Source organism: Schistocerca piceifrons, chromosome 6 (assembly GCF_021461385.2).
Source record: "Schistocerca piceifrons isolate TAMUIC-IGC-003096 chromosome 6, iqSchPice1.1, whole genome shotgun sequence".
Taxonomy (NCBI): Eukaryota; Metazoa; Arthropoda; class Insecta; order Orthoptera; family Acrididae; genus Schistocerca; species Schistocerca piceifrons.
Window position 1 is genome coordinate 479,450,450 of NC_060143.1, and position 16,018 is coordinate 479,466,467.

Below are 16,018 nucleotides of genomic sequence, written 5' to 3' on the forward strand. Positions count from 1 at the left end.
TTTAACTTCTGAGAAAAGTCTTACGGTGGAAGGGTGGCAACTTTATATACTAAAAGCACATGAAATGCAATCTTATATAAAGTTCTACAAGGTTGGTCAAAAAAGTTAAGATGCTCTACAGTACACAGATACCGCCTCTCAAGATCATAGGCAAGATCAAAACGTATTTCAGGAATGAGGCCGTTACACTCCAAGCAATAAATTCGTTAACACACCAGATCCGACAAACATGTCAAAGGCAGCTACTAACGCACGGTAGACTGATGGGGAGGTTACCGAACAACCCGAACCGCAGGTTGCTCTAACCCGCCCCTACTCCACAAGGGAAAAACGGACCACCCAATTTATAAACAATCACCTTCCCGCGTGTGGGCAAACGGAGAATGGTGGGACGACCCCAAACAAAAACGGCTGGTGACCTCACCAAGAAAACAAGTAGAATTTAACAAGAGTAAATCAAACAACATATCACCAATCACTACTAATAAACTGCGATTTCTCGAGAAGACCTGGCGCAGCACCCCCAAGTCGCTCTCCCGAACCGTCCGCTGCCAGCCGCTTCAAGGGACGCAGGAAGGCGCGCCGATCTCCCGTCTCACGGCGTCGCAGCTCGCACCGGCCACACTGATATCGTGGGTTGACTCCTGTTGCTCTCGTGTCGACCGCGAAGTCACTACCCCTCGCTATACGCCGCGGCCCACTGGACTCACGTGGCGACCTCACATGCGCCGACGCTCGAGACGGACAAGTCATCTTGTGTCTCAGTGCGCGACCGACCAACCGATCGATCTAACCGCCAATGACCATTGCCTGAGCAAACTAGAGCAGACTGGCGGCCTAACGCGCAGACTCAGATGGAGGAACTAAGCCCCGACCGGGCGACCTCTCGCTGATTTCTCTTACTGGCGGTGTGGAAAGACTCTCATTTTACCGGCTTTAAAGGTTGATCCGAACGACATACTAGCACTCCAACCGACAGACAGACACTAACTGCGTAACAAATGCGGACGAGGGACAGACTAGCAAGCTGGGGACGAGAGACTGACCCCAGACTGACTGACTGGCGGGTTCATAGAGCCCCTTAAATGCACGTGAACAGGCAGCCTCTCCCATTTCCCACCAGAGGGAGACACCAAAGCTGCGATTGGAACAGCGGTGCCACCGCACGGAAACGGAGGGCGACTGCCTCACACTATGCGCTGCGGCGTGCTCTTCAAAACAGCAATTTTTACCACGGCAAAATGCAGTGTCTCGGTGCCCCGTTCTATGGAAAGTTTGTGTGTCCAAAGCATTATATTTTAGTTTTCTGATAACAGTTTTGGGCGCACGTCACCATCTGCATTGCAACTGGCTACAATGCAGGTTCTTAAATACTTTAATGCTTTGTGAGATGATAATATGATATGTTCATGTTCACATAAATTTAATTTTCTTTTGCTTTGTCAATGTAAACTGTTGAGATTCGGTAGTGTTCCTTTCTTAGGTAGAGATAAATTCCTTATATTCAGTTTAGTCAGATCGTGTTACTAAATTTAATTCATGGTTGTAAACTTTTTATATAAAAGAGCATTTATCTCAGATGATGGGTTATCCAGATTTATTTTCACAGTTAATGTAAATCTAACACACAGCAGAACCCTTATAAGTTTACCTTGTTGGACATCTTAAGCACGTTCGCTACAATATAAATATAACGAGAATCCTCTCTAATCCCTAAAATTTAATAAATGAATCTTCAGGATGATCAAGAGGAGCTACTATCTTGGTGTGTGGAAAACCAGTTTAACTTGAAAGTTCCCGCGGATCCTGCCTATCGCGGACGAAACGTTGCCAGTAAATGGAAGAAAAGCTGTGCAATTTTCTGTATTTTGCTTTTATTTAACTGATAGTGCTCTGTTGATCTGCCAAGTTGAGCACCCACTCTATACGAAGGCTGCTCTTAAATGGCTGAGCTCCTTAGGGAAATTCTCATAATAGGAAACTGTGTATGCCATATGTGCAAGTGTCTTAATTGATCTCATAGTTTGTGACAGATGATAACTCGAAAACCATAAACATAAATCCTTTGAAGCGGGCATATGGTGTAATGTAATAAAATAAAAGTAGTTGTGACTCTTTCTCTTTACTATCAGTGTAACGTAATAGAGTAAATATGACTTATATAAAAAAGAAACACACATTAATCCAATGGCTCAGCAAAAAAGAGAAATAACTAATGTAGGAATATTATTAACAGTGTAATATGTTGTTTAATTTAGCCCGAGGCGTATAAGCACTCAGTATACTAACCCAGTTCGCAGGGTTTATTTAACTATTAAAACACCACAGTTATTCCTCAATATATGCCTAGTCGACGTCAAGTTAAAAGCCGTTTGCTTATAGCACGAGAGAATATTTCACCAGTCTGTTACTGTACAACAATAAGTCAGAATTGTGGTTTCGTCTTGGTTCCCAATATAAGACAACAAGCGTAGCTTTTGCAAATGAAATCTTATACCAGAACTAGGAATCCTGTGACCAGGCCTTCCTGCCTGGGATGTTATCTCGCAACTTTGAGAAAATCGGAAAGTGAATCTCATTAAATTATTTGCAGCGACCGCCAGGCTCGTAGAATCTGAAAGAAATTTGCAGCGACCGCCAGGCTCGTAGAATCTGAAAGAAAGGCTTAGTTTTCTAGCCGTCGGTACGTCTCTACGATGAGCTAAAAGAAAGTTCTTAATTATTTTTTTAGATGGTGCCTAACGATGAAGAATTTCTGTTAAGGCCCATGTCTACTCTAGATAAGCAAGGTTTAGGATTACAGATGATTTCAACACAGGCACAATGTTTAAGCCACAAACAACTCTATTTTCCCTTTTGTTAATGACTTACATTAGCTGATACAGCAAGGTGAACTTTCGTTAAACGCTCCTAACGGTTCGCGTCCAGATCATAAGATAGAAGGAAGAATAGTAAGGACAAAATAGATCAGAGTTCAAACACAGAACTCAATTCCCTGGAATAGGCATACATTTTAGTATAATATATTATTCCTTGGTGTGGTGTGCGTACTGTAAGACCTTCGGTACACACACCATCAGATTATTTGACTTGTCGCTCTAACGAAGTAGGCGAGTGTCAGTTATATTTCTCGTGGTCTTCTCGTGGCGTGTTTATCTTCTGTCGTTAGGTCAGACCATAGAAATGCCACTTGCACGCTTAGAGTAGCAGAGTGACGGTGACCAACTTTAAACAGAACTTGATTAATTTTCACACACATTTATTAAAATAATAAAAAGCATAGACATTGTGTAACTCGATTCTGGAGGCTGTTTACAATTGAAAATCTGAAGTTCCTTTAGTCTTGGTACGTTAAACTTATTCTCACATATCTCTGATACTTGTGAAACGTCCCCTTACAAAAATTATACGTGACTGTGCTTAAACTGACACACAATATTTTTTAGCGCAACGCAATCTGATTTTCAATAATACCTATAAGAGAATGACCCTGACTAACAATAACCTATACCTTTCACAAATCACTTACCAAACAAACATCTTCGTTACTCGAACTACTGCAATACAGCGAGCGCCACTAGGTTAATTTAGTCAGGGCCATTCTCTTGTAGGGATTATTGAATCAGATTGCGTTGCGCTAAGAAATATTGTGTGTCAGTTTAAGCAGTCATGTACAATTTTTCTAAGGGGACGTTTCACTTGACAAAGTGTCTATACATTTCTCTTCATGGCTATGTACAGGAATATGATAATCTTATTAGGCGCAGATTGAAACTTGTCTATAGATTGGTCCAGACTACTGCAGACTGGTACAGACTGGTGCAGACAAATGCAGCTGACTAATTGGAGGTCTGTACACTCGTTATAATACCTCACACATTCAGGTATCACTGCGCGAGTGTGATCCGCAAGGAGAAAAGGTTCTACGTTAGCAGCAATCTCATTGGCTGCGTTACATATTAATACGCGGATTGGCGGAAGCAGAATTTGGTCCGTCTCTAAGGCAGCGCCATCTCGTAGTGTGGAGATGGATGAGTGCTGCGCCTGCGCTGTTGTGCTTAGCGGGGCACGCTCTAGTGGGAAAGTTGTGTACGCGCTGTCTATGCAGAACTATGTACACAACACTTGGTAAAACTCGCAAGTTATTCATACAATACTTATCGTAAACACATGTAATCCATAAATTTCACATTCATGTCCACCCAGGAGAAACAATACAATGGTAATCTGAATGACCCAGTGAGCCATCAACCATCTATCAAAAAACTTCAATTTTTCTATCTTTATGCCTGGAATTCCTCACAATTGTGCGAAGTGCGGCAGAATGGCTCTTGGAAAACTAAGTCCAACACATCCTCACTCTATGGCTTCCTAGATACTATTTCTGCCCTCATCATGACCAAAACCAACCCTCTGTTTCTGCCCTCATCATGACCAAAACCAACCTTCTGTCTCGACTATCTCCTAAATTCATTTATTTTCGCCATCACGTCCCAAATGCAAATCTTCTTACACTGTGGTAACCCACAAAACCTCTGCGCACCTGCTTTCCTTAGGTTTCATCTTCCATTGCTCCCCTCTAAGTGCTGTAGTAACTAAAGAAGTATTTCATGTAACTGACAACTCTCCACCGAACTGACAGATTTAAAGTAACACAGCCACAATAGATGGGCTCTAATGCACTGATCACTATGATATAAGTATTTACTTAGTTATCTTAATTCTTTTTCATGACGTTAGGAATGCATTATTCACGATTTTGTCCAAATTCGACAATGACGATAACTTCTAGAAAAGTGGTCCTAAAAATACATACAACTATTCATTTTTTATCTTGTATACCTTGCTATATACTATCTAAATTGTGATAGTCAGAGTTAATATAAACATAGCTGTACGTATTAGTATATGAAAAGAAAGAATTAATAATATAAAGAAAAACATGCCCCAACCCATTCTCATGTGTTATTGTTGTGTAATATTACTGTCATTGTTAATATTGTGTTGATCCTATTTGTTTAGTGATGAATTGGTAAGTATGTTTAACTAGAATGTAGTTCCGTAAATTGTTAGTGCTTTGGATATGCTGTCCAAAGGCAACATATTATTGTACCTCCTTTAGTTCAACAGTAACAAATTTACATTTATAGTCCAATCAAAGAAATTAGTAAAACTTTTTAAATAAGTAAGGTATGAGGATGGCAAAGTTTTATATTAATCTGAGTCCAAATATCTTTAAAACAGTTTTATACTTCAAACATATCACCCCCATAAATTAAGTGATTGTTAATTTGAGACTAAAGTTGTACATTGTTGAGGAGACAGTAAATTAGTTGCACATCGTTTTGTTTGTTACTCATTAAAATTTCAAATTTACCGTTGTGTACATTAGCTGACAAACTATTATGGTTTGTTAATCTTGTTTTTCCGCCATCACGCTGCACTCAGTCTCTTCGGAAAGCATGTAGCGTCTTAAACAGGGTCACTAAACACTTCCGCTGCTACTTCCACTCTGTGTGGATACTTGGCACGTTTAGAAGTTAGTCACACCGCCAGGTAGGTCTATCATTCAATTTAAAGGCTATTGAGCTAATTGTAATTGATGTAAGCTGACCGTTAGGGAGGACGATACGTAACTGAATGCAGTGAAACATCAAAGAAAAATTTTTCAAAACACTTACAGATTAGTTTAGGAAATCTCAAATGACACATGTCACAAACTGAAATTCAGTCTATACAAATCGTAAATCACTGAGCGCTGTATATGATGATGAATAGCAACGCAGTCACACGACACAAAGCAGCTTCATTGTGTCACCTCAACAGCAGCGAACGGAAAGAGGAGATCCGGATTCACTCTCAGAAAGGTACCACCACATCCATACCGTATTTAGCCACACAAACATAAATCACAGCGAATGGTCATAGTAATCATATCAGATGATTGCAGCTACGACTGTGCAAGTTGTGATCAAACGTTTTTAAGCAATATAATTTTAACAAGCCGTTTGGTGCACTTAAGCGCGAAACAATATCCAAACAAGCTGATTTTTATGCAGTGACTGTGCAGGAAATTATTCCAATCTCTCTAATTTAGCTTCTGCAAGTTGTTAACTGCAAACGTTAGAAGAGTTAAATTTCACAATACAGAGAATATTAAAATAAAAGTAACAAACTTCAAAATGTCACAGTCGCTTTGTAACATCCACATGGTAAATTTTTGGCTACAGTGCGACGAGAGTAAATTATGCCTCTAACAGTTATAAACATTATCTATTTGACATATGAAAAAACAGTGAAAACTTATAAATATTAATTATTTATATAATATTCTATGATATAATTCGACATATCGATGTGTATCATACAAAGACAATGATAATTGTAAATTCCTTTCATGATCTCCGTTTGTCTTCTTTTGTTTTTACCTTTAGTTGGTTGGCTTTTGTAGATTGCGGACGCATATCGAACTGAGGTCTGTTGAGAAATTGTAATTATTTGTTAGTTATTACTTGAAAATAGAGTTCATTATTATTATAAATATGAGTGAATAATTATTTGTAACTTTAATTCCTCTCTCGGTAAGCATTATCTGTGTTAATTATTTCTTTCAACTGCGACGAGCGCAGCCATTGATGATAGCGATTTGTATCGCGTTTTTGTCTGTGTTTTCCTTAGAAACAAATCAAATGTTTGCTTGATGAAATAAATAGTGCACAATACGAAAGTAATGTTTAATAATCATTTCAAATACTTACTTATTTGGTCTAACAATAGAAAGTCTCTATCGATTGTCTGCCGCCATCTTAACAATTATCTCAGTGGCAAATTCAAATTACGCAATTCTGCAGACACAATTGCCGAACGTAATACAAATGTGTAAAAATAAATGTGCACCAGTGGTCCCGAACTCATTTTAATGAAAATAATTCGAATCAGATTGGTTCTTTAAAAACAGTGCTCATAGCACAATCTTTATAAGAAACTTTTCTAGCTGATGTATGGAGCTGAAATTAATTACGCACGAGTTGCGAAGAATATTGTTTCAGGTAACATACGTCAGTGTTGTGCGCGGCTGATATTCGGTGGTTGTAATGATCATTTTGCTGAAGGTAACTGCTTCCATCTTAATCAATAGTTGTAAGGAATCTGTTGTATGAACTGTGATTTAGTGACACTTACACAACTTACAGACAACACTTTAACACGACGTTAACTTGGAGTTCTTTAGCAACTTAATCAAATCTTTAGCTGGGAAAAAATTATTTACCAATTACTCAGTGTTATAAAATAAGAATATCATTTCCATATACAAATTAGTTAAATACCAAACTATTGAATAACACAGCGAACGCCACACTGGCGCAATATTATCATTTCCATTTACAAATTAGTTAAATACCAAACCATTGTATAACACAGCGAACGCCACACTGGCGCCCAACGTGGGGCCACCAGTGCACATTTATTCATTTTTATAATTCAAATTGTGACCTATTACAGGTACGGAGTACCAAAACAAACTATTAATCATTGTTTATTTACTTGTTTCATGAGCATTGTCACCTTCCTACCGAACTGCTGTACGAGTCTGTATTTGCACTGGTGCCAGACACACGAGTAACTTCACATAAGCACTGCAGTCCACAACTGTCAATCATTCTTATAATTCAAATTGTGACCTATTACAGGTACGGAGTACCAAAACAAACTATTAATCATTGTTTATTTACTTGTTTCATGAGCATTGTCACCTTCCTACCGAACTGCTGTACAAGTCTGTATCTGCACTGGTGCCAGACACACGAGTAACTTCACATAAGCAGTGCAGTCCACAACTGTCAATCAATTCAGGTAGGAACGGATGTGCATATTCGGCAACTGCGCAGCAGCACACTAACAACATTCGCTGCGTGTGCAACGTCATATTAAAATCTGTACCTGCAGTGGTAAGTAGTAATAATTGAATATTCTGGCTGCGAGAATAATATTTTTGAGTATTATTTGTGTATATGTGTTAGTTACAAGATCATTTTGTGTCAATTGGTGCTTATCAGTGATTTATATATACACTCCTGGAAATGGAAAAAAGAACACATTGACACCGGTGTGTCAGACTCACCATACTTGCTCCGGACACTGCGAGAGGGCTGTACAAGCAATGATCACACGCACGGCACAGCGGACACACCAGGAACCGCGGTGTTGGCCGTCGAATGGCGCTAGCTGCGCAGTATTTGTGCACCGCCGCCGTCAGTGTCAGCCAGTTTGCCGTGGCATACGGAGCTCCATCGCAGTCTTTAACACTGGTAGCATGCCGCGACAGCGTGGACGTGAACAGTATGTGCAGTTGACGGACTTTGAGCGAGGGCGTATAGTGGGCATGCGGGAGGCCGGGTGGACGTACCGCCGAATTGCTCAACACGTGGGGCGTGAGGTCTCCACAGTACATCGATGTTGTCGCCAGTGGTCGGCGGAAGGTGCACGTGCCCGTCGACCTGGGACCGGACCGCAGCGACGCACGGATGCACGCCAAGACCATAGGATCCTACGCAGTGCCGTAGGGGACCGCACCGCCACTTCCCAGCAAATTAGGGACACTGTTGCTCCTGGGGTATCGGCGAGGACCATTCACAACCGTCTCCATGAAGCTGGGCTACGGTCCCGCACACCGTTAGGCCGTCTTCCGCTCACGCCCCAACATCGTGCAGCCCGCCTCCAGTGGTGTCGCGAGAGGCGTGAATGGAGGGACGAATGGAGACGTGTCGTCTTCAGCGATGAGAGTCGCTTCTGCCTTGGTGCCAATGATGGTCGTATGCGTGTTTGGAGCCGTGCAGGTGAGCGCCACAATCAGGACTGCATACGACCGAGGCACACAGGGCCAACACCCGGCATCATGGTGTGGGGAGCGATCTCCTACACTGGCCGTACACCACTGGTGATCGTCGAGAGGACACTGAATAGTGCACGGTACATCCAAACCGTCATCGAACCCATCGTTCTACCATTCCTAGACCGGCAAGGGAACTTGCTGTTCCAACAGGACAATGCACGTCCGCATGTATCCCGTGCCACCCAACGTGCTCTAGAAGGTGTACGTCAACTACCCTGGCCAGCAAGATCTCCGGATCTGTCCCCCATTGAGCATGTTTGGGACTGGATGAAGCGTCGTCTCACGCGGTCTGCACATCCAGCACGAACGCTGGTCCAACTGAGGCGCCAGGTGGAAATGGCATGGCAAGCCGTTCCACAGGACTACATCCAGCATCTCTACGATCGTCTCCATGGGAGAATAGCAGCCTGCATTGCTGCGAAAGGTGGATATACACTGTACTAGTGCCGACATTGTGCATGCTCTGTTGCCTGTGTCTATGTGCCTGTGGTTCTGTCAGTGTGATCATGTGATGTATCTGACCCCAGGAATGTGTCAATCAAGTTTCCCCTTCCTGGGACAATGAATTCACGGTGTTCTTGTTTCAATTTCCAGGAGTGTATGTTGTGCTATATTGGCGATAGAACGGTTAAACAAAATAAAAATAAACCGAATGAGCATACTGATGCAGAGATGACATCAGAGTCTCGGGTAGAACAATCTACCCATATTTCTGTTGAATTATTAGATAATTTAATTACGAATGATAATTTAGACACTGATGTCCCGAGTGATAGCAAAACCGAGGAGTTGCCAAAACAAACTGACACTCCTGCATTCAACCAGCTAGGAGTTAATGACAATATTTCTTCTGGGCAAGGGGCAGAAGTTAGCAATGCTCAAGCTATGTCCATACGGGATATGCTAACAGCATTATTTGAAAAGTTTACTATTAAAGAGCAGGAGTGTGAAAACATTGCGAACTTAAAGAGCAGGAGCGTGAAAGACGTCAGCAGGAAAAGGAAAAACGTAGACAGGAAAAGCTTATAGAAAAACAGTAACAGGAGCTCAGGGACCAAGAAACGGAAAAGAAATTTATGGAAAATATAAACAATATTTTACTGGAAAGAGATAAAGAAATTGTCCGTAGGATAAATCAAGTGTTGGTCGGTCGTGATAATGCTATTACAACCCATTTCAAGCAGGAGATAGACGCAGTGAAAACCACTATTGAACCGTTAACAAACTTTCCAGTTCGGGTCAATAGTCTTCAAACTGAAGTCATAGACTAGAGAACCAATTCAAAGCCTTGGCTACCGCTGTGAAAACAATGCAGGAGGACATTCCCTCGGAAATCCGAAAGCAAGTCCGAACAGAAGTAGCCAGGGTGCTGAGCTCTGAAAATCAAAACTTTGAAAATCTGACAGTATGCAGTAATGACAACACTGGTACTGACAGGGAAAAGATCGCAGATAATCTAACGGCGAATTTTAATGCACCAGAAGGAAGACCAAATTTTGGTAATCAACCGATATTACCAGGGCAATATGGGACATCAAGGAACAATAATAGTGGAATAGAACGTACTTGTAATAAAGTAACCACAGCACCTGCAAATGATAGCAAGTCCAAGCACTTAACTACTTTGATGCATGAAGAAAGCCTAATTAAGCATAGACAATTTCAAATATTTAAGGAAGACAGCAAGAAAACATACATCCAGTAGTTTTCATTCGAAACTTCGAAAGTGTTCCTCCAAAATCATGGTCGGAAGAACAGAAAATACAGTTTGTGGTTTCACATATTTCTGGTGATGCGTCGCTCTGGGCATTAAATGCAGCAGAAACTTGCAAGACTTTCCACGACTTTGAGAAGGTGTTCCTTGATCAATTCTGGTCAGCGTCTACTCAAGACCGACTCCGTAAAATTTTTTACAATGCAGAAATGTACAATCCGAAGTCAGGTTCCTTAAGAAAGTACTTTGAAAAATATATTAATATGACCCGGTACTGTGATGAGCCAGTAACCACCAGAGACTTATTGCGAGTGTTAAAAGCTAGATTACCCATACATATTAGAGAAAAATTATTTAATGTTACAGACACCGATCTGAAAGAATTTCTGTCTGTAATTGATTCTCTGGATCTAGTGAAAGAAGACGCCAGAAAAAATTCAGACGTGATCAGCAATAATAATAGTCCTAATAGAAAAAATTCATGGAATGGAAATAATGGAAATAAGAGCGAAGGTAGTCCAAAGAAATATAAAAGTAAAGCATATAGTAAGGGGAAACACAATAATAATAATAGTAGTAGGAATCCATACAACCAAAATTTTGGTTATCCTAATAATAATAACAGTAATTATCAAAAGGCCGAAGAACACCAACAACCGAATGGTAATCAGAGGCCGTACCACAATGAAAACCCAAATAATAACAATAGCAACCGAAAGAGACGAAATGACAACAGGTCAGACAGTCCATATAAAGACAAGCCTACAAATATGCTGGGTGACAGTGAATATTGGCGACAGCCAAGGCCAAGTCATTGGCAGCCGCAGCAAAATTCTATCAATTCAGGTCAGCCAATAAATTATGTACAGGCTACACCTATACCAAGCAATCAATATCCACCGTGGTGGGATCCAAGCAGGCCTCCTCCGAGTGACAACTCACAAAATGTTAGAACAGTGGAGGTACCTTCGGAAACAAGCCCACAAACTAATTTCGGTCCCTGTAGGCCTTCGCCAGGTCACCGTGGCCATCAATGAAGGCAATAGGTCGACAGAACAAAAAATAAACATGATATGGTATCAGGATGGCAACAGGATCGAAGATGAGCTATATCAGGAACCTGCTGTCTCTGATAAGGCACAAAGGGAAAATATCCAAGCAAGTGTCACCAAAGCTGTAAATGGTGTAACAACTACTATTCTGCTTGACACAGGTGCGAATGTATCAGTTATGAACACGCAGCTTTTCAAGAACGTATCGGAGATAAGGAGATTGCCGATTTTGCCGGTTGCAAATTGTAAGGTTATAGGGGCAATGGGTAAAAAGGCACAGAGTATAAAATACTAGACACAGGTGGAAGTTTCCTTGGCAAATGATCGCTTATTATGCACGTTCCTACTAATGGATAACATGTCAGTGCCGGTGGTTCTGGGTCTTGACTTCCTTCGGGAAAGAGAAGCTGTAATTGATATCGCCCGTGGGACATGTGCACTTAAGTACCAACAGCGACCCATAACATTAATGCTGAATCGGTGGATCGGTGCGAACCTTCCACTGATGAGAAAAATGAATCTTTCTGTCAGCAAACAGAAGCTGTTAGTGTTGGATCATAAGCACCTACAGATGTGTCACAAAAATCGAAATAACGATGCACCCAGCAACGTGAGTGACATCGTCACAACAATAGAAGAGAAAGTACAGGAGGCAACTTGCATTAATGCTTCAGAGGCTAGAAAATTAACAGAATTATTATCTGGATACCTCGAAGTATTCACTGAACGCCCTGGAATCATAAAAGATTACCAGTATAATATGAAAGTATATCCGCACAAGACCTATTGCAGAGCATCTTACTCGGTCCCCTGGACTAAGAAAAACGAAGTGATGAAAGAAATCCGAAAAATGGTGGATTGGGGCATTATTGAAACATCTAATTCGCCATATAGCAGTTCCCTGTTTAGCAATAACCAAAGCAGATAAAAATATACGCTTATGTCTCGACGCACGAGACATCAATAAGATTATAGTGCCAGTGCGAACGAGACCTGAAAAATTAGACGGTCAAATCCAGAAGTTTTTTGGCAAGAAATATCTAACCTCACTCGATTTGCATTCTTCATTTTGGCAAATCCTCTTATCAGAAGAATCCAGGCAATATACCGCCTTTGTGTTTGGAGGCCGAAGCTATTAATTTCGTGACCTTCCCTTTGGATTAAATATTAGTGCCGGTGTGTTCATAGCAGCGTTGGATCATGTGCTAGGACCCCAGTTATTAGATCGAGTCACAGCATATGTTGATGACCTATTGCTAGCAACAGATACCTGGGAAGAACACCTTGATTTAATATAAAATGTGCTAGACAAGTTTCTAGCAAGAGGAGTAACAGTAAATTTGAAAAAATCCAAGTTTGCTAGGGAGGAAATAAAATTTCTTGGTCATGTAATATCGCCTCAAGGTATAAAACCAGACCCTAGCAAGATGGAAGCAATTGCAAATTTTCCGTACCCAAGCACGAAGAAACAAAAGTTTCATTGGCTTAGCATCTTTCTTCATAAGATTTTTAACAGTTCAACAGCTTAACAGTGAAGTGTTATTGAGTTTGCTAAAGAAAAAAGCACAATGGTGTTGGACATCGAAATGCAAAGAAGACTTTGACAGTATCAAAGAGGCACTTATCAATGCACCAATTTTACATCAGCCGGATATGTCAAAGGATTTCTATATTGCAACAGATGCATCAAATAATGGCCTCGGAGCATGCCTGTTTCAAATAGAAAACATCAACAACAAGCTAGAAGTCAAGATGATTGGATTTGCAAGTAGAATCCTAACCAAATGTGAACGATCCTACAGTGTGACCGAACTTGAGGCACCAGCCGTAGTATTTGCCTTTAAAAAATTTAGATACTATGTTACCGGGTAACATGTCAATGTTTTATGTGACCACCAAGCTCCCAGTTTCATGTTAACATGCAAAATATTGCACGGGCGCTTAGCTCGATGGACTCTCGCCTCGCAAGAGTATGACTTTGAAATTAGACAGGTCCATGGGTCAGATAATGTAATTGCCGACGCATTATCTAGGCTACCACGTGGATTATCAGCGTTTGCAGCTCTAGTAGAAAGTTCTACAGAATATAAAATTCTTCTTATAAAGGACAAAGCTAATAGACAAAATTATTTAGCGTTGTGGGAAAAGGTAAAGCAATGTCAAGAAAAGGATCCGAATGCTTTTGTTCTACAATACTATTTTTATTGCTAACCGGTTTTCGGCTTACAAGGCCATCTTCAGACATTTACTGAGTTTTATCACCAAAGAAGTTAAATGTTAGCAGACAACATTGGAAGAGAAGTAACACATCTAGAGTGAAGTAGAAACATACAGTGAGTAACATCTTTGCAATGAAATAGTAAAAACTGAACAGTACATAAATAACAATGGAGTTGACAGGAAAACTTTTGGCACAAAATAGGAATAGCATGCCTACATAACAGTTTCTATTAATAAACAAAACTAATAAAATAAGATAAAATTAGTACTAGTAAAGGCCGCATCAAGAGGTATGAAACATAGAGAGTGATACACAACCAATTAAAAAAGAAGAGACAGTTGTCAATGTAAATACAGAATACACGAGGAACTTAAGCAATATCAATAAGATAAACAGAAATTAGTAAATGCAGGAAAATTGAGGTGTTTGAGGGAATCTACAGTTTGAGAGTGTGATGGTACTGCATTTTAACATTAACATTATAATCAATACAGTGGCTGTGTACCAGTTTACATTAAATAAATGAGCAAAGTAAAATATGAACACTACTTGATGAGACAACTACAAGGGGAGTTGAACATGGACAGTAATACAAGTACAAGTTAAAAGCAAACCCTTAACTATTGAAACTACAGCATATGTGGAATACAAAGACAACTGCAACAAATAAAACAACTTAATGCCTACAGGAAAATGGGAATATGTAGGAAGAGAGAGTGTGGGAAGTAATGAACAACAAAGATGATTATATGAAGTTTAGGAGAGGGGAAATGTTGAGTTGTGTCTGGTCATTTAGGATGAGATCTGGACTGTGAGCAAGATGTTTGTTAATATCCAGGGCTTCCAGCAGGTTGAGTTTATGGCCTTTGTTTGCTAAGTGAAGTACATGGGACACTGGCTGGTAGTTGTGACTCTCACTCAGTACATGCTCAGCAAATGCAGAGTCTGAATTCTGCAACCGCCAGCTGCGTTCATGTTCAGCCAGCCTAGTTGATATGTCTCTGCCTGACTGACCAATGTAAAATTTCTCACAATCAGAACAGGTGATTTTGTATACCCCACTGTTGGCTAGTAACTGGATCTTGTCTTTTCTATTAAAAACACACTGGGCTGTAGTGTTCCTGACATAGTAGGAAACACTATACTTGCAGGATTTCAGTGCTTTGACTACAGTCTGTGATACCTGACCTAGAAATGGTAGAGTACACCATCTATTGCAGACAGTGGATGGGGAAGCAGGTGGGGCATAGAGGAGGGGTATAATTTTCCGTTTTTGTTTTCTATGCAAGATGTGGCCAATAAGAACTGGATTGTAGCCATTGGCTGAGACAATAAATTTTATTGTGTCTAACTCTGCTTTAAAATCATGAAGAAATGGTATCGTGTTCGTGACAACGTGTGTACACATCTAAAAGTGGTACATATGGCAATCAGATCCAAGTTACACCCGTGTGAGTTCGATGTTTTCGATCGAGAAGTTCGTCAAAGTTTAAGTGATCTTATTCACGACGTATTTTTGCGGCAGAACAAGAAATTATCTATGATTAGGAAGGTGAGTGAACCTCTAACCTCAAACTGTAAACAAAATTTTTCGCAACGTGTAATTAACTTATCGAACTTGGTTCTGTCCCCAAAGGAACAAAAAGTGCTTGAAAAAGGTTTTAAATATGCTCCTCCCCACCCTCCATCAGAAAAACAACTGGATGTTATGAAAGTTGATATTGAATATGCCTTAACGAAAGACACCACTGCAAAATATATAGTTGCCAATGCACTAAAGAACGAAACCAAATTCGTGTGTAACATCCCACGGTCTATTGACTTTCACACCCTCAAGTCCTTAAAACAGAAATTACAACGCCAGGGCATCGTTGCCACAAAATCTGATAAAGGCAACAGTATTGTGCTTTTGAACAAATGTGATTATGTGGATAAAGTTCATGATTTTCTGAATACCACAGGCTTCCAAGTCCTTCCTAAAGACCCTACTAAATTATTCAAATAGGATGTTAAATATGCAATCATTTCATGCAAAAGCATATTCCCTGAATTTGAAGTAAAACTGTTAACTAATATGAGCCCAGTGCCTCCTAGAATGTACAGGCTTCCTAAACTGCATAAACAAGATGTTCCTATTC